General features: G+C 46.3%; 1 long non-coding RNA gene across 1 annotated transcript in view; it reads right to left on the bottom strand.

Moving 5' to 3' along the window:
• Positions 1-1,302: 1,302 nt before the first annotated feature.
• LOC138528765 (uncharacterized) overlaps positions 1,303-19,616 on the bottom strand; it is a 790,960-nt gene continuing 772,646 nt past the window's right edge. Inside the window, exon 3 of the long non-coding RNA XR_011284235.1 lies at positions 1,303-1,687. This is a non-coding gene — a long non-coding RNA (uncharacterized lncRNA). The remainder of the gene's footprint in view (positions 1,688-19,616) is intronic.

Here is a 19,616-nt window from a genome sequence, read left to right as displayed (position 1 = left end):
CTCTTACGGGGTGGGGGTGGTCATGGGGATACACCCTTCCTGCATCTAGTCCTGGCCACATCCAAGCACCCTCACTCGGCCTACTTAGCATTGTGTGGGAGGTGCAGTAGGGGTGAGGTGACATAACATAAAATCCTCAGCACCAGAATGGAAGTGAGGGAAACAGGAAAATCTTAACATAGATTGTAAGATCTTAAGTGAAATTCATACTCTTTGAGGAGAGCGCTCCACTAGCTGATTATTGTGAGTTAATCTTATTTTGGGGTCTCCCAGGGAGACTTTTGTTGTGTATTATTTTATATTTCTGATTGTTTGATTGTGAGGGGAACCATGGATGAGAATGTAATCCCACCTTGGAAGATGGTCAAGTATTTATGGTCTTGGGATGGGTAAGGGTTAACTCCGGGGTAAGTAAAAAGTTATGCATCATATGCAGTGGAACCGTTGATTTTGAGGTTAGACTAGGAGCCAAGTTGGTAATGCTATTTTAGCACACACCTAGGAACAAAATTCAGGTAGCCAGTCATTTTACCAAAAACAAAACATAGTGGTACATTTCACTGAGGTACATAATACCGAAAAAAACACCCAAATAATTAATAAAAACTATATGGGGTAGTGGGCTAAGGGGTTAAAATGAGTCGGGATGGGGCTGGGGTGGTTTTATAAGGGTAGAACAATGGGAGTGGGGGTGTTGGAGGAGGAACCCCAAATAAAAATTAAATAGATTCAGTGTTTTCCGCGATGAAATGTACCACTCTGAAATTTGGGTCAGTAAAATCACATATAACCCAAAATATACATAGCTGGAAACTTTAGAGGGACATACTACTCTGTTCAACAGCTTTATCAAGCTCACTTGAGGGAATTGACACCATCAACGTTAGGAATCTTAACAAACAAACAAGAGAGCACAGCTATTGAGGGAAATTAAGCCCCTGAGCCTTTAGATAGTGGCATTGCAGGAGATCCAGCTGCAGTCCTCTAACCCATAATGACTTCAACACAGTAGTGGGCCTCATTACTACTTTGCCGGTAGCCGTGCCGGTAAAGCCGGCACGGCTGCCGCCGAGTCTTTTTCACTGGCATCTGGTAATGGGCAATTACCAGGTAATTACAGCCCGCCGGACGCGGTAATTGCCCATTCCCGGGCAACAGTAAAAAATGCACTGTTATTTCACAGATATTTTCCATTTCAAGTTGAAGCCTCTATAAAGAAGGTAAAAAGCTGATATATAATAGAGATTTTCCATAATAACTTACTAGAAATTCTTGATTCTATTAAAAACACGGAGGCAAGCATTATGCTTCTCTTTCTTTTAATTAATTATATAAAGAAAGCTCAGCAGCAAGGTGTTTTCTGCACTTACATCTAACAAGCTCATGTTGGAAGTGCATTAAACAAAATACATAACCAAAACATTAAAGTACACATATGTTTTAAAACATTCACAGAAGAAGAGAAAAAACTTCAAATCCCATGACGGTCCAAAGGTCATCAATGTCCAAAGTCATGTGACTCTGCTCCTCCAATAGGTGTATATATGTCCCCATAAACAGTCCTGAATAAGAAACAACTTCCTCTTTCGAGGCTGCGAACTTGATGTCTTCAATGGTAACTTCAAAACACGCTCAACCAGGAAAAACATCCGCTAGTGCGTAAGTCAGGTGGATTTGTCTGCAGAAGCTGCCAAGAAAAATTAAAATATGTTAACTTTTGGCGTATAATAACCCTAGTTCCCTTATAGGGGTGGGAGAGAAAAGCATCTTATAATTGTTACACAATAAGAGGTTCAAATAACAATTCGGAACAATACTAGCATCATTTTAATTAACGTATAATTAACTTTTCTTCGAAGGTTGGGATAATGCTCGCCTCCGTGTCTTTAATAGAATCAAGAATTTCTAGTAAGTTATTATGGAAAATCTTTATTCTATGTCAAGACCGGAGGCTCCCATTATGCTAGTTTAAAGCTTACTTACCACTATCGAAGCAGGCTCTTCTACTGGCTTCAAGTAGAACTCTTTAAATATCGACTCACCTGCCCAATCAGCCATTCTCATGTTGTCCTCGAGACGGACACCCACTTGAAAAGCCTTTGAAGCCATGGCTCCTCTGACTGAATGAGCTCCGAACTGAAGTGTATCTATTCCTGCTTGGGCTAAAGTCCAACGTACCCAGCGAGCTAGGGTAGGAGCCGAAACCACCTTATGAGGTTTGCGGATAGCTATGAGAAGTTGAACGTTTGTAGACGGTCTAAGCGGAGCTGTCACCTGCTCATAGGCCTTCAAACACTGAACCACACAAAGCTTGGGCTGTTCCTTAAATGCCGGGTAAGAGACCACTCTGGAATCACATTTAGTCCTCCTTCTTATGTGGAAGACGATACCGTCAGGAGAAAACGACCTGCCCTCTAGATCTAGAGCTCTAACATCCGATACTCTCCTGCAAGAAATCAGACAAAGCAGTGTAGTAAGCTTGCCGGAGAGTGACATGCGTGATAGCTCTTCGTTAGCAGGCCAAGAGAGAAAAAGATTGAGCACTTTATTAACGTCCCAAAGCTTATTGTAACAGGACGAGGGTGGCACGGTAAGACGGACACCCTTCAGTAATCTACAAACCAAGTGGTGCTCTCCCGCTGGAACCCCTTGTATGAAATCGTGCCCTGCAGAAATCGCTGATCTATATATGTTTACCGTCCTGTAGGTTAAACCTCTCTCTACTAAAGAGGCTAAAGAATTTAGTATTTCTTCTTACGGGGCTGAAACTGGATGTAGGCCTCGGTCCTGGCACCACGACTTCCAGGTATTCCAGGAATTGGAATACTGTTTGCGAGTGGCGGGGACCCAACTCTCTTCAGTGAGGTGAATTGCCTTGCTGGACATGCCTGATGTTCTCGATCTCGCCCTGAAATCCTCCAAGCCGCCAGGGTCAGAGACCCGAAAAACTAGGAGGGGGTGAGCTTGCCCCCACGGATCTACTAGGAGATCCCGATACTGGGGTAGAAGGATTGGAGAATCCGTGGAAAGTTCCTGAATAACTGGATACCAGATCTGAGAAGGCCATACTGGGGCTATGAGGACCAGCTGTGTTCTGTCCTGACGGACCTTCGCCAGGGTCCTTGTTATCATTGCAAAGGGAGGAAATACATAAAGTATCCCTTGTGTCCAAGGCTGCAAGAATGCATCCGTCGCTGCCGCTGCCGGATCGGGCCTCCAACTGTAAAACACCGGTAGTTGTGCGTTGAGGCGAGATGCAAAGAGGTCTACGGACAAAGGGCCCCAGTGCTGCTGTAGGCGAAGAAAAACATTTCTGTCGAGACTCCAGTTGCGAAAGAAGTTGCGGGAATGCCAATACGCTATTACATTCTTGAGACCTGGTAGGTATTCCGCTGTCACTGAGATATGGTGATCCAAGCAAAAATGCCAAAGGTCTTTGGCAAGATCTGCTAGTGGACGAGACCTGGTGCGGCCCAGATGGTTTATGTATCTCACGGCGGATACGTTGTCCATTTTCAGTAGAATGCAACAGCTCATTTTGTCTTTGGCGAAAGAGCGAATTGCGAATGACCCCGCGAGGAGCTCTAGACAATTGATGTGCATACTCAGCTCCTGTGGAGACCGGGTCCCTCCAGTGGTAGCCGTGCCACAACTTGTTCCCCATCCGGAACGGCTGGCATCCGACTCTATGATGATATCTGGAGCAGAACCGAAAATGGCTCTGCCGTTCCAGGCCTCCATGTGCGACAGCCACCAATTCAGTTCTGTCCTTGCTTGCAATGGCAGTCTCAGTCTTTGAGAGTAAGAAAGACTGTGCCTCAAATGCTGGCCTTTTAGTCTTTGCAATCCCCGGTAATGAAGGGGACCTGGGAAAATTGCCTGAATGGATGAGGACAAGAGGCCTATTACTCTTGCCAGCTCCCGTAGAGAGATAAAATCCTTCTGTAGGAGCCTGCGAATTTCTCTCTTGGTCGAATGAATCTTGGCAGCTGGAAGACGAAGCTGTGAATTTTGGGTGTCTACAACGAACCAGAGGAATTCCATATTCTTGGCGGGGCAAAGCACCGACTTCTCACAGTTGATGAGAAAACCGAGACTGTGGAGCAAGTTTATAGTTAGATTGGTTTGCTCCTGCAGCAGGTCTTGAGATTGAGCCATAAGAATTATGTCGTCCAGATATATTATCAGGCGAACGCCTTGCTCTCTTAAGCGTGCCACTACAGGTCTCAATAGTTTGGTAAACGCCCAGGGGGCATGAAGAGAGACCGAAAGGTAGACTCGTAAACTCCCAATCTTTGCGATCCCAAGAGAATCTTAGATATTGCACGTGTTCCGGACAAATGGGCACTGCGAGATAAGCGTCTTTGAGATCTAGACGCACAAGCCAATCGCCCGGCCTGAGAAGGTCCCTGAGCATGTGGATACCTTCCATCTTGAAATGTCGATAGACTATGAACTCGTTGAGTTCCTTTAGATTTATTACAGGTCTTACCTTCTCCTTCCTGCGTACCAGGAAGATTGGACTGAAAAATCCGCCTGGGGTTGAGCATGGCCGAATTGCCCTCTTCTGAAACAGATTCTGAATCTCACTGCCCAATGCCCTTTGATCTGGCTCTGACATAATTATTGAGACAGGGGGACTGCACTGAAAAGGCTGTGCAAAAAACTCTAGCTGGAGTCCACGCGCTGCTTCCCTGACCCATGTGTCCCCTGACAAGGCGTCCCAAGCATCTGAGAAGAGCATTAACCTCCCCCCAATGGGCGTGTGCGGCGCTGGCGCTGCAATCGCTAGACTGACCTGTGGGTTGTCGAGTTCCGCCCCTTGATCCTCTCCTCCAGTAGCGGCCTCTGCTGCGCCCTCTGGAGGGAAAGAAGGTGTCGGCTCGGTCTTGCTGGTTCTGCTGTTGGTACTGAGGTCTTCTGTCAAATGCATAGCGGCCGGAAGAGCGACCTCGACCGGCCCTGGTGAAAACCTTAGCGGAGAAAACCCTCTTAATGGAGGCTTGCGCCTTATCTAGAGCAGTGAACGTGCTTACAAATTTGATCATTTCTTTCATGAAAGGATCTCCAAATAGTAGTCCTTGCGCAGCGGTGCCGGACTCTGGGTTCGCTAATTCAGCGAGTTTTGAGTCGATCTTGAATAGTATGCCTTTCCTGCGTTCGGTGGAAATGGCGCAACTAGCATTCCCCAACAAACAGATGGCTCTCTGAGCCCACCTGGAGAGGATGACTGGGTCAATGGACGCTGAGGAGGCTGAGGCTTCTTCTGCCAGATCTAGAATTTTTGCGAGAGGCCCCGCAACGTCCAGTAGTTTATCCTGGCAAGACTTCCAGGCTCTGTCTATGACCTTTTTAGGGTCCTTCACATGTTTTGCCATAAAGGTAATCATCTTAGAATCCAATTCTGGCGTCATTGCTATTTTATGTGGTATGTCAGGGCGCAGGCATTCAGCTCTGAGCCTTGCCCTGGTTTCCTTCTCTAACGGCTTACGTAGCCTGCTGTACATGTATTCAGTTGTCCTGACTGACGGCTGCCAGTCTGTGGACCTAGGATGTATCAAATCCTCAAGGTCGAACATCCCCTCGGTAGGGCGCCGTTCCCTGGGATTCCCTGGGATTCGCCTTGGGGATGGGGGCTGCCACATTCCCCGAGGTCGATGGTTTAGAACCCCAAGACTCTGAGTTCTCTTCCGAGGAGGCGTGAGACGATTCATCGTTATACAATTCTGAGCTTGCTTCATTTTGTATGCTCTAATTCTCTCCCTCTGGGCTCGAGGGTCCAACACCCCTAATTTCTTCCTCGGGGTTAGAGGGTCTTTCGCAGGAAGGGGTTACCCCCCTAGTCATGAAGGCGTGTTTCAGCCTGGTGAAGGCATCTGTCATTGCAGCAGTGGCAGGTAGCTGGCTCGGGGGGTGGGGAGGTCACAGAGCTTTTGCTCTTACGAGCCAGACTACTTCCCCCTTGGGTAAGGTGTTTTCTTTTTTGTGTTTTTTTACCTCCCTTTGGAGGATCACCTCGCATGCGCTCTTCCATTTCTTCCAGGCGCTTCCTTTACCCCTTTTTTTTATTTTTTTAAATTTGTTTTATTTTTTACTGGGCTGACCACCTTCTCTCAATGGCCCAGATTCTTAGTATGCCAGCTTATATATAATCACAATGTCTCTAAGTCACAGGAGAGTCACCTTTCACTTGCTGGCAATGGATGCTGTGCAGACCAAGCTCCGTGCTGCTGGTTCTGCAAGCAATCCCTTTTCATTTCTTTTATTTATTTTTTTTAATAATCTTCTCTGTCAGGCGAAAGAGGCAGGGAAGGAGCTCCCTCCGGCGCTCGTACTTGCCAACTGTTATGCGCCGAACGGAAATGCTCGTACGAGCGCCGGGGCTTGAGAAAGGGACCGAGGGGAGCAGGAGCTCCCACTGGAGCTCCACTGGCGCATCGCGCCTGTTGACTAAGCCTCCCCGGAACCCGCGTGTAGTATTCCGGGGAGGCGAGATCAACCGCACGCGGCGCCGCGGCTCACCGCGGGCGGCCGCGTAATAAATAAAACAGGGAAACAAATGAAAATAATTACTGCCGCGACCAAATACTTGCCGCGCCCGCAATCGCACCGACGTCAGCGGCTGCTGGCTTCGGTAGACAATAACAAATGAAAGTAAATATGCTACTGTACTTCCCAGCCTATATAACGCGTGAAATCAAAACAGTCAGGCCAGTGAGATCCGAGTGCTTCCTCAGACAACGCTCCTGGGCCTGCCCAAGTTGTGAGGGAATCCTGATTTCCCTTTGTGTGTATGTGCATCAGCCGACGCATGCCCACTGGGCCATGCGACGACTCAGCGTTTTGCTTGCGTAGCCCATCAGGCATGCTGATTGGGGTTCGGGTATAGGGGCACTCCTGCTCTAATGCCCTGCAAGGGGAATTACATTCCTGTTGCTCAGCAGGAGCCATGGCTCTGGGAGAGGTGTGAGTGACACCTTCCCCTGCTACCTGATTCTTGCCTGGAAAGAGCACAGGGGCAGGCCATCTCAAAGCACGCAAGGTCGAGAGCTGATGTGAGTGAGGGAGCCACAGGTAAGTTAAAGTAAACAAAAAACCTTTTATGTGAGCATGCGAGTGGTTGTGTGTCTGCCTTTGTGTGCGTGTACATTGTGTGCTTGTGAATGTGTCTGTGCAACGCTTATTTGTAGTGCAGTTTAATGATATGATATGATAGTTTATTTATATTGCGCTTAATACCGAGAGGTTTCTAAGCGCGGACCCAACCTCTGTTTCTCCGTGTCGTCTTGCTTCTAAGGTGAGCACATTGCCCCTGAGCTATCCTCCCGAGTGCAGACCAGGCCATTAAAAATAACTATGCCTCGGAAGTAACCCATTCGAAAGTGACATGTTACATGGAACATAATTGTCCAGAAGTGAAACCTTTCATCCAGAAGTAAATGAGCAAAGTGTCAGTGCAGAAAATCAGCAATTATTAGATTTGAAATTAACAATGCTGATAGTTTATATATCGTCTGTAAAGTAACTCTAATTGAATTTAATAAAAACCTGCGGCCTTCCAATATCCCATCACCTTGCCTCTATTATGTTCTGTGGGGCTGTAGGGGATGGCCATTTTTGGATTGCCACTATTATGTGGCTCGAGGCATTCGACGTGGACGTCTATTCATGTTTACATTACATGCCCCTAGCCCTGTAAGAATTTCTTACAGTAGAAGAACTAGCCTTAGGTGATAACCCCAAAAGGAATGTGTACTTATAGTAAGTAGTCTCCTGGTATTTATCTCAGAGCAATACCATGAGTTATCACTGTCTCTAGTGAAATTTACTGACAATAGACCTACTCTTTTTCTTGGGGTACATGGTGAGAAAGCATCACCACCCCTCATCTGCTTCACGTGAATGAGAGCAGCATGTTTGATGCACAGAGAAACAAGTGGCGCAGTAACAGGAGCAGGCATGTCATTTCACCAAAATGCCAGGGGTAGCGAAAGTGACCTCACATGACCCTTGACCTCTGACGACATGTAATTTGACGCCACCCCCAAGTGACATGACAGGAAGTAATGGCACATGACATTTCACCCCTTGACAAAACAGGAAGTGTCATCACATAGCATTGTTGCTTAGTACACTAAGAAAAATATGGTTACGATATCACTGTAAAATGATATACATTTCATACAAGAATGGATCACCATATGTAGCATTAATATCAGTGTATATAGGCTGATACTACCAAATTACTGTGAATGTAAGCAGACATCCAAATGTTGGAGAGCAGGGACAATCGTCCCAGGCCCCCAAGCGTTACCGGGGAGGTGGAGACATAAGAGTGTGTTATAGGTGCTTACAGAGGTTATAGGCTGGAGGGGGATGTCATTATAAAAGGGCAGAGGGGACATAACAGCGCAAGTGTAGCTACAGATCATACGTGTAGTGAAATGCCATCTTAGATAATAGCAGCTATCTTGAAATAGAGCCCTAGCGCCACGTTGCAACAAGGGCATTAGGTCCAGGTCCAATACATAGAAAACACTGCATGCACGCAAGTTCGGGTTACAGCGTAGGCAGCCACATACCAGGCCAGATCCTTGGAGAGTTAGATACATTGGGTGCTCCCCTATTTTTTGTTATCAGGGGATCAATCTTTATATGGGGAGGGTATGAGCAAGAACTATAAAGGACCGAAAGATTGATTATCCCTCTCTTTGTCCCTATTGTTGTTCAATAGATCAGTGCACTCCTCCCACTTTTATGTAGGTAGAGTAATACACGAAATTTCCACAAGGACTTTTTTCTCAATTTTCTTTTACAAATGTATTAATGAACACGAAATAAAATCAATTAGTCTAAAATCACAATAAAGAAATTCTTCAAAAGTGGGGTTAGTATGTGACTAGAGTCCATATATTGTAGATCAAGTCTATCTTGTAAATGTTTATATTGGACACTGGTAGAAAAAAACAACAAAGAACCTTTTGTCATCTGCTCTTCGATGTATCAATTACAAATCAGAAGAGACAAAAAAAACATGTATAAGTCACAAGTTATTGAGTGGAAAACCTTAAGTGTGATTTCCAGGGAATAATGAAGCTAAATGGTGACGCCTGATAGATGGTCAACCTATATTTCTGCCTTTTTTTCCATCCGGCACTATCTCTAGTACCATTTTTTGATGTTTTAGGTCCTTTTTCAGGACGTTAGATTTCTTTCAGAATGATTCAATCACAATACCCCTTCGATATTCTGGTCGTTAACACACTGATGAATAGGCTACATTTTGGGACTTGAGCTTCCTTAATCAGACAGGGTTACTGATGTCTTGACTTCACAGGGGCCTTGTGGCTACCTCAAACTCTAGAGGACCCGCCCCCCTCTACCCGCCCAACGAACACGAAACAAAAAAGATACTAACGTGCCCCCCTTAGCCCTTCACTGACCTGAGCTGAGTGCACAGAACATCCCCAGTGGCCCCACCCAGGCAGAGGCCTAGACAGCACGAGCAGTTTGTGTGGCAGTGTCATCGGCTGGAGCTGTAAGCAGCTGATCCTTGGAAGCAAGACAAAGAGGTATGGGGGAAGGGCAGGACATAAAGGGATACAGTGCCTTTAACACATGGAAAGCCTAAATAGACTGTGGGCGCCCATAAAGAGCAAGGACTGGTTTGGGACAGGAACGTCTCCACCCCCTCAGCCCTGGCGGCCCACGCCTCAGCATGAGTGGGCCATGTTGGGGTGACACACAGATCTGCGGCCGGGAAGGAGACACCAGGGGTGGTCCCCCATCGGAGCGGAATCCCAGTCTCCTGCATCACCACGAAATTGGCCTGCCATAGGAGGGAGCCACCACCCAGACGGCCCCCTCCCAGCTCCAGTACACACGCCAGTGACAAGCCTGCATCTGAATTGACTACATCCCAGGTCCCCAAAGCAACACCGCGAGACAGAGCCCCACGGTGAACCCACGGGAAGGCAGTGGGGGCAGCAAGCATAAAGAAACAGAGCAAACCCTGAGGTAAGCAAGGGAGAGGAGCTTTGCAAAGTGGCGGCATGAAAGCTGAGGGGCAGAACAAAAGCTAAACGCCACAACATAACCCAGCTGTCAGAACCGGGCACATCAGGTGGAACATCGAAGCTAGAGACGAGGCGGAAAGATGGGTGACAACCCTAGAGGACCCAAAGGAAGGCCCCAGAAATACACCGACAGACATAGCAGAGGGCTTAGCCCAATACTATGAAGAGCTCTATAGATCAGAGTACCATGAAGCAGGCGCAATGATAGAAGAGTACCTACAGGGAGTCAACATGGTCCGGCTCACGGGCCCGGAAATAGAACACCTAAAGATCCCAATAATGGCAGAAGAAGTACAGGAGGGGATCACTCAGGGGAAGACGGTTTTACTATAGGATTTTATAAAAGATTCTCAGGGGTACTCCTGAGTCATAGGGTAAAGCTCTATAACAATATCCTAGAGACAGGGGAAGCTCTGGCGTCTTTCAGCAAGGCATTGATAATGGTGATACCAAAGGAAGGGAGGGACCCGACCTAATGCCCAACCTACTGTCCCATTTCACTGCTAAATGTAGATGAAAAGATGTTTACGCGCATACTGGCAACCCAACTCGAAGAGAAAATGCTGCGCATTATACACCCAGACCAAATTGGTTTCATAGCTGGTAGGCAGGGCCCAGATGCAATACAGAAAACCCTGGATCTTATGGAGCATGTCTCCAGGGACTCGGGCTACCACGCGCTGCTGAGCTTAGATGCAGAAAAGGCCTTGACTGGGTCGAGTGGGCCTTTCTGTTTGCAGTTTTGCAAAAGATAGGTTTCGGGGACAGAATGTGTCGGGCAATAGGGGCTGTTTATGCAGCCCCCACAGCAAAGATAGTAGTGAATGGGAAAATGTCCAGGGAAATCCAACTTAGTATGGGCACAAGGCAGGGTGTCTGCTGTTGCCTCTGCTCTTTGCGCTTACAATGGAGCCCCTAGGTATGAAAATAAGGGAGGAGGACTGGATAAGTGGCATCAAGGTGGGAGATGAGAGTTACAAAATAAGCATGTATGCCGATGACGTGTTATTATACGTCTCGAATGTAGCCGCTTCAGTCAGCGGGGCACTCAAGATGCTAGAGGACTATGGCCGAGTGACAGGATTTACGGTCAACGTGACCAAGTCAGTTCTTCTCCCCTTGAGAAGGGAAGTAGGGGAGAGTAGAGGAGAATGGGGAAACCTGGGGATTCCAGTGGAAGAGGATTGGATAAAATACCTGGGAGTAAGAATACCCAAGGACTTAGATAGGTTATATGAGCTCAAGGTCCCCCCATTGCTGCATAGGCTCTTCGTGGATCTTGAAACATAGTGAAGGCTTACGATATCTTGGCTGGGCAAACTTAATGCTGTTAAGATGCCCCTGCTTCCCCGAGTGAGGTACTTGTGTCAGGCAATTGCGCTGCCGGTCACCCACTTCATGGAAATATAGAGGAGAATTGGTAGATTTATATGGCAAGGGAAAAAGCAGAGGGTCTCATATACAGAGTACTGGTGTAGCCAAAATAGAAGGGCATAGTAGGTCTCCCAGACATGCCCGCCTAATACAGGGCAACTCAATGTAGGGCCCTGGTCCCCCACCTGAGAATGGACCAGCAAAAACAGTGGGTTCAGATTGAAAATTATCAATGGAGGCCAGTTACATTGGGGGAATGGCTCTGGGCGCTGCGAAAGGCGATACCGAGAAAAGTTAAAGTGCACCGCATACTAGGACTGCTATGGGCATTGTGGAGGGTCAGAAGAGAAATGGTGGGAGTCACCACCTGGCTGTCCCCGCTGAGTCAAATATGAGCCCCCCGATACGTGACCACATCTAAAACCATGCCAGATTCCAAGACTGGTTCCAGGCAGGACTTGAAAGAGTGGGGCAGGTTCTTAAGAAAAGAGAATTCATAGAGGTGGCATAACTAGAGGAGAATGTGGGCATAGGTAACCTCACAGTATTTAAATATCTACAACTCAAGTGAGTTCTGATGTCAGGCAAATGGAAGGAGAAGCTGCAGAGGGAACTGATGGATACGGAAAAGACACTGAGCGAGACAAGGGAAATGAAGGGGTTAATATCCAAGCTATATCAGACCCTACTAGCCACCCAAGGAGGAGAGACTGATACATATAAAAAGAAATGGGAAAGGGGCATGGCAATGGAGCTAGATACACGACAGTGGAGAATATAATGTGAAAATGCACATTGAACATCTATCACTTGTCAATATAAGCTACATGGCATTAAACCTCTGTATATATGGCAGTGGGACCCAGCTAGGCTATCCAGGATGTACCCAGGGGTAGATCCCACTGCTGGAGGAAATGTGGCCAAAATGCAGACTGTTGGCATATGTGGTGCTCAGGCGGGGAGGTGCAAAAGTACTGGAAGGAGGTTCTGGGATGGATAAAAGCTCTGGATGGAGTTGAAAGGCACCTGGAGCCCCTGTTGGTGCTATTCAGGATGGAAGGGGTAGAGGGGGAATGGACGAAACTGCCCCAAATGTCCCACTTCCTGCTGCTCGCAGCAAGGGCTTTCTGAGTACAATCAGAGAATTCGAAGGGGACACTAGGTTAGACTATCCGGAGGCTACTGCAGGTTGGGGTAGGGAGGGAGTTTTCACAAAGAGTTGGTGTGGGTAGGAGTTCAAAAACAGCAGGAGAATGCAAAGTATGTGATAATGTAATGATTGTATGTAGTTTCACTGTAATCGCCTACCAATAAAACACATTTAAAAATAAAAAAAGGCAAAGGGGGAAGTTGTAGAATGATTCAGGATCTCCACCCTCTGAATGATATTGTACAGGCATAATTTCCTGTATTTCCCAACCCCGTAACCATTTTGTGCAGTAACCCAAAACAAGCAACACATTTCACTGTTGTGGGTTTGAAGAATGCCTTCTTTTTCATAACACTGCATCCAGATTCGCAATAGCTCACCGTGTTCATGCATGCCGGAATGTGGTTTTGAGCACACAAGATTACCACAACTGTACTGCGAATCCCCTAGTATTTTTTATAGAATACTACGTGCAGATTTAGGGAAAATCCAAGTGCCCAGTACTATTATCCAATATGTGGATGAACTATTAGTGTGCAGTGACAATGAACAGCAATATCGAAGTGACTCTATTGCCCACCTGCAGTTGTTAGCATACAAGGGGTACAAGGTAGACAAAGCAAAGTTACAATGCTGTCTTCAGGAAGCACTTTATCTGGGCCAATTGATATCGGTCCATGAGAAGGAAATAATATCGGAATGTGCTGCATCTGTGCACAGTGCTCCCCAGCCCACAACTGTCAAGGAAATACAGAAGTTCTTTTGTTTGTGAAATTACTGTAGGGCATGGTTTCTAGATTATGCAGCATACACAAGGCCATTGTTGTAAGCCCCCAACGAAGCTCAGAAAACTGATAACAAGATTGTCTGGACAGAGGAAATGACAACTAGTTTTAATGAATAGAATGAGGTTATCTCTACTGCTCCATTGTTGGCAACTCCTGATTATACACAAGAGTTCTACCTGTTCTCCCATTCCAATGGCCAGATCCTGACAGCAGTACTCAGCCAACAAAGTACTATGGGCCATAAGCCACAGATGTATTACAGTGGGGTGTTGGATTCAGTGATGCAGAGACAGTTTCCTCCGAGCAGGTGCTTGCGGCTGATGCATTTGCGATTGAGAAAAGCTCCACTATTACCATGGGGTGCTCTGTGACACTGTATGTGGAGCATGCGTGTTTGTCATTTTGGAACGTCAATATCAACATTGACCACTCAGCGGGCATCCTCCTATGAGGTCATCTTGTCCAGCCCAAACATCCATATAGTGAGGGGCAAGACAGTAAACCCTGCCACTTTTCTGACAGAATTGTGTACTGAAGAAGACCTTGTGAAACATGACTGTGTGGCATTTGAAGGGGGGGAAGGGGACATACCAAAACAAAAGACACTCTGCTCGGGAATTGGGGGTAGGTCCTTTTCGTTTGACAGGTCAGCGACCATTGACCAGGGGAAAGTCCTGAGACATACTGGTGTGGCATTGGTACACCTAGTGGAGGGAAAGTATGAGGTGGTGGGGCAGAAAAGGTTACCGATGCATTATTCTGCCCAAGCGGCAGAGCTTATATCGCTCATTGAAGTGCTTCTTGCTTCCCAAGGATACTGAGTGACTATATCTATTCTGACTCAGCCTATGTTACCACAATGGTACATTCAGGGTTAGCACTGTAGAGGATGAGAGGGTTCTGAAGGGCTGACGGATCTCCAGTACAACATGCAGCATTATTGGATAAATGGCACCCATTTCTTAAACAAGCTTTTCAAGGAAATTACTGCATTATTGGGCATAAAGCATCAAATATGTACAATTTACCACCCTCAGGCCAATGGAATTGTAGAACATGTAAACGGATTGCTGAAGAGCAAGCTCTCAAAGCTCTGCACAGAGCTAAAAAAGAATTGGGTGCATTATCTGCCCCTGGCTTTGTTCAGTTTGCGCACTCAGCCATGCAAGGATCACCATTTATTGCTCGATGAGTGTTAACGGGACGGCGTATACATGCCCATATCGCTCATCAGATAGTACCACCGGTCTCTGAGGATACAAACAGCGCTGCATCTACCTCAGTGATGTCACTACCACTGCAGCTGTTCCCAGGTGACCGTGTGTTCATCAAGAATTTTGTCCACAGATGGAGTAAGCCTAGATACAACAGTCCTTTCACTGTTGTCTATGTCACTCCTCTTGCGGTGAAGGTTAAGGATCTGTAGAATTGGATACACCTTTCAGATGTCCAGGAAGCTCCCCATACTGCACCCCCTGCACAAGAAATAGAGGTGTAGATTCTGTGAAAAAAAATGAATTGATCGATGAACAAGAGGCTTGTATATGCATAAAACCAATGATAACTGAGTTTAGGATAGAGGCGTATACCTTTATTGTTCCAACATTGCTATACACAATTTGCACTTTATTCTTGCTACATCTTTCCCCTCCCCTCTGATATTACTTCTTCCCCCGTACCCTTCTTATTAGCCTTTTCTGCCCTTTTGTTGTTATGATAAACATACAGATATCTGCAGATACGCTTGACGGGTGCTCACCGCCTCCTCTTCATGAGCGCTGTGTTACATATGCAGTTTTCTCCCCTTATATTTGTGTGATGCATTGTGTAGTTGGATCATTTTGCTTGTTTATGTTTGCATTAGGGATATATTTAGGATGCAGTATTATATGGGGAGGTCATATAAAAGGGGGGTCAAGGGAATGTCAATATTTCATCATCACTGAATACCAATATTCCTGCATCACTGAAAGTAAATATGTCAGTACTAAATGGTACAGAAAGAAATGACACCACTGTTATTAATGTGAAGACAACACAAAAAGAGATTACCAATTTTACCAAGCTTGCCATGTCACTGCTGTTTCTGAATCTGCTTTTTAATATGCCTTGTAACTTGAGTATCCCTCTTGCTGTTTCATACTTTACTGTAACGAAGCGTTTTAAAAGGCAATTGAAAAGAGCTAAATTTGATCAGTATAGATCACCACCCAGAACTAAGTAATAGTTGGTATGCAGACATGAGCTCAGTAGGGAAACAGAGGGTAAATGGGAGCTGTTATATTTGTTCCTTTATACCACACGCATCAGGAGCACCCGAGGTATTAATGCCACAAGAAATTCTGCTTGTGGAAGCTCAATGTTTGTTCCATCTGACATTATGCAGACTGCAAACCACCTTTCAAGCACGTGGCATAAAACTCATGATGACGGATCCAGATGAACAGTAATGTGCCTGCAATCCCAAAAATGTGCAGTGTTTTAGAAGACCAGGCTTGAAGCTTGAAGCAGTGATGTTCGTGTTGAACAGATGGTAGGAGTCGACAACAAGCTGCATGGCAGGAGGTCTTGTAGGGTTCGGTGACTAAGTAATCCAAAAAATAAATGACATGTGCCAAGAGTACTGGAATGAGCATGTGGCAAAACTCACATGGATTGAAGCGATGGAGAACCAGTGAAGGTACAGAAGCTGCAAGAGTACGAGCTGTGTTTCTACAATGAAGGAAGTGTCTTTGTGGGTGCCAACAACAAATACAATAAGATTTTATATATCGCAGACCACAAGAAAGGGACAGTCGTAGTGATGGCCAATTATTGGGGCTGTGGCCAGCAGGAGTTTTTGCACCTCCCTCCACAATGGAGGGACACTTGCTTGCTGGAATCATTGCACTCCACAGTCCTTGTGGTTCCCGAAGAGCATCTAATACTGGGGACTGTGGGCTTGCCCACTTCAATGATGGCACCGACACCAGATGTCTCCACCATGATACTGCAAGAACCACCCATATTTTGTATCCTGCCAGTAAAAGAAAAGAAAGAAATATTACATAGAAAGCAGAGGTCTAACTGCCTGTCTCAAGACTCATCACAACTGCTCAAAGAAATACTGGATCAATATAGACTGTATAGGAAGGAAGAGACATTATTTGTCTCGTTGTTATTGCCAGGGGTACAAGTGGCTGCCAACCCCAAATGGCTCATGATTGTCAGTTGGGAAGTGATACAACTGGAAAATGACACAGAGCAGGGACTAAATTCCATAAAAATGGAGATGTGGGCAATAAGGCTGATGATGTTGCAGAACCACTACTTCTTGGAATTGCTTACTGCCATGGATGGTGGGGTTTGTAAACAAATTGGGTATTCATGCTGTATGTATGTACCCCCAAACAATTCTGACAGTGGGTCCCTTACACATATAATAGAGGCCCTGCATACCCTCGGCACACAATGCAAACTGGGGCCGGCATACAAAGAAGTAGCTGGTTCGATAACCTGTTCTTCTGGGCACCATTGTGGATGAGAGCTATAGTGAAACTGATAGTACCTGTGATCGTGTTCGTGCTGCTGATCTTCTGCACTTGCCAGTTGGGGATTCAATGCTGTGCAGATGCAATTCCTAGCAGTGCAATGATGATGGTTTTGATTGGTGTACATGGGGCACCTTGCAGTACAAAAGATGGCGACGTACAAACAGATGACCCTAGCAAACCCTGCATGGTTAGATTAGAGCAGCGTCTTCACCCTCCAGGCACCATCACTACTCCCCCACCAGATCCTAAAAACTTTGCCGAGCATTGGGTAGATCTTGCAGCAGACGGGGGATGTATTCATCTGACATGTACCCCAGAGAAGTATGCACAAGTGGGCAAGAGTTTGAGAGCCGTAGGCAAAGCATGGGTGCATAAGAAGGACACAGCCTTGTATGTGGAAGCTGAGAGGTTGGAGCGGGAAAGGAGGATGGAAGAGGATAGAAGGTTATTGGCAGGGGAGTTTGTTAATTTAGATTTAAGGGGGAATGTTGGGGAACGGGCACGATCGTCCCAGGCCCCTAAGAGGTACTGGATGAGGTGGAGACATAAGAATGTGTTATAGGGGCTTACAGAGGTTATAGGGGGAGAGGGATGTCATTATAAAAGCGCTGGGGGGACAAAACAGCGCAAGTGTAGGCACAGATCACGCTTGTAGTGAAACGTCATCTTAGATAATAGCAGCCATCTTGAAATGGAGGCCTAGTACGGCACTGCAACAAGGGCATTAGGTCTAGGCCCAATATATAGAAATCACTGCATGCACACACGTTTGGGTTACAGCATAGGCAGCCACATAGAAGACCAGATCCTTGGAGATTCATAAACCTCTCATTGTCTCATACAGCTAGCACATGTATCCCAAAAGGAAGGTGCCCTGAAAGGCCATGAGAGGCCAAGAGCTCTCCAAGAGAAATTATCCTTCAGAAGGAGGGCACGGGCATCCAACCTTCACCAGTCCAGATTTAATGTTATAGTGGCCAGACACACACATCCAGAGATTCCCACATTGCAGTGTAAAGGTCACCCCCAGCCCACCGACCATAAAACTGTTAGTATACCAATCTATCAGAAAGATCACAAAATTTGCCCAAACCGGGTCACTGTGATTTGTGCTTAGACGTGCCAGACGGGAGTGTAACAAATCTAAAACTAAGATGAGAAGAGTTGGGATGGTGCTGACGTGTCTGGATCGAGCTGGGGTTTGTAAGGTAACATGACCTCAAAAGTATCCATCGCTCCCATGTCTGCAGTACCAGGTGCATATTACGTCTTAGATAGAGAATGCAATGCTTTGTGTATAACTGGTAATTAGCAGCCTTGCGCCTGATGATGAACGAAGAAGGATCCCATGTGGGCGAAGATGAGCATATGAAGATAAGACCAATGAGCTGGCATCTACGCGGATATATAACCAATGCGATGTACGTCCGCTGTGATGCGTTTTACCTTTAAAACCTAATGCCTGTACTAATTTTGCCACAGATGAGAATAAATCTTGTTCTTCTTGCAAGAGGTGTGCAGGGCCTTTTCCCCTAGTGGGTTGTATTTTTTCTGGTGTGAACGTTGAGGGGCTGCTCTACACAGCACAACAGCCTGTACTGTTGAACATCACTCGGTTTAAACTATCACTAGACAGAGCATCTCGAAGAGGCCTAACCCTCAAAGCGCAGACACCCAGTGCCTGCCAAGTATCTGGCCACACACTGGAAACAGCAACTGACCAACACAAGTCCAACCAGAAGACAATCATAAGCTGTACCACTTTATGCTTCTACACTTGGACAATATGCGCACAGCAACCCACTCCCACCAGTCACACAGAGCCTGAATGTCCCCCAACCATTTTCACCACAGGCACCCCACCATCTACTGTGAGTCACCAAGGGCCCTCCGTCAACAGTTTTACATTTCTGGCACCCACTCGCACCCTCCAAAACCTTACACCTCCAATGCATTGCTCCAACACCTTTATATTTACACAGGGCCACCCTCCAGCAACCTAAGTTTCCAGCATTCCCCAAAACCATAAGCCTCAAGCAAACTAGCAACTTAAGTCTCCAGTACTCTCCTTCAACAACCCAACAAATATCTTATTTCTGCATTCAATGCATTCCAACTCTCATACAACACATTACGTCTCAAACACTCTCTCCCAACATCTGTAACTCACTAGTATAACATCTTAAGTCTCCAGTACCAGCCCCCATAACATTAAATAGATAGAGAGAAAGGATGTGTTGCAGGTACAGTACCTGCAGTTAAAAAAAAATAATGAATATGTAAACAGCAGCAGCAGCTCCATGACATCACCCTTAGAAAAGGCCCATTTTATTATTTTCATTGGTCCTTTATATCTTGCTTAATGCCAGCCTCGAAGCACAGGAACAGGAACTAAACCCATGTTGTACTGCTTCTTCGTGTTCCCAAAGCAAGTGTGTTGCCCCTGATCTATCCTTCCAAATATATATTTGTTTTGCTTGAGGATGCAACAAAAGTTTTACTTCAAAGGCGAAGGGTAACTTTATGTTAATTAATTATCTCACCTTGTGTCTATCTACAGTGTGCGTGTGATGCAGGTCTGGCAGATCTGGATCAGGCCACACAGTGTCCAGGCAGGATTGGTGGCAGAAGCCACTGGGCACACCCCTCATGACAGACCCAGTGGATGCAGCTGCTACCTCTGGAAACCCCCAAA

This window comes from Ambystoma mexicanum, chromosome 7q (assembly GCF_040938575.1).
Source record: "Ambystoma mexicanum isolate Mex_15411 chromosome 7q, UKY_AmexF1_1, whole genome shotgun sequence".
In the NCBI taxonomy this organism is placed as follows: Eukaryota; Metazoa; Chordata; class Amphibia; order Caudata; family Ambystomatidae; genus Ambystoma; species Ambystoma mexicanum.
This window is presented reverse-complemented; position numbering and strand designations above follow the sequence as displayed.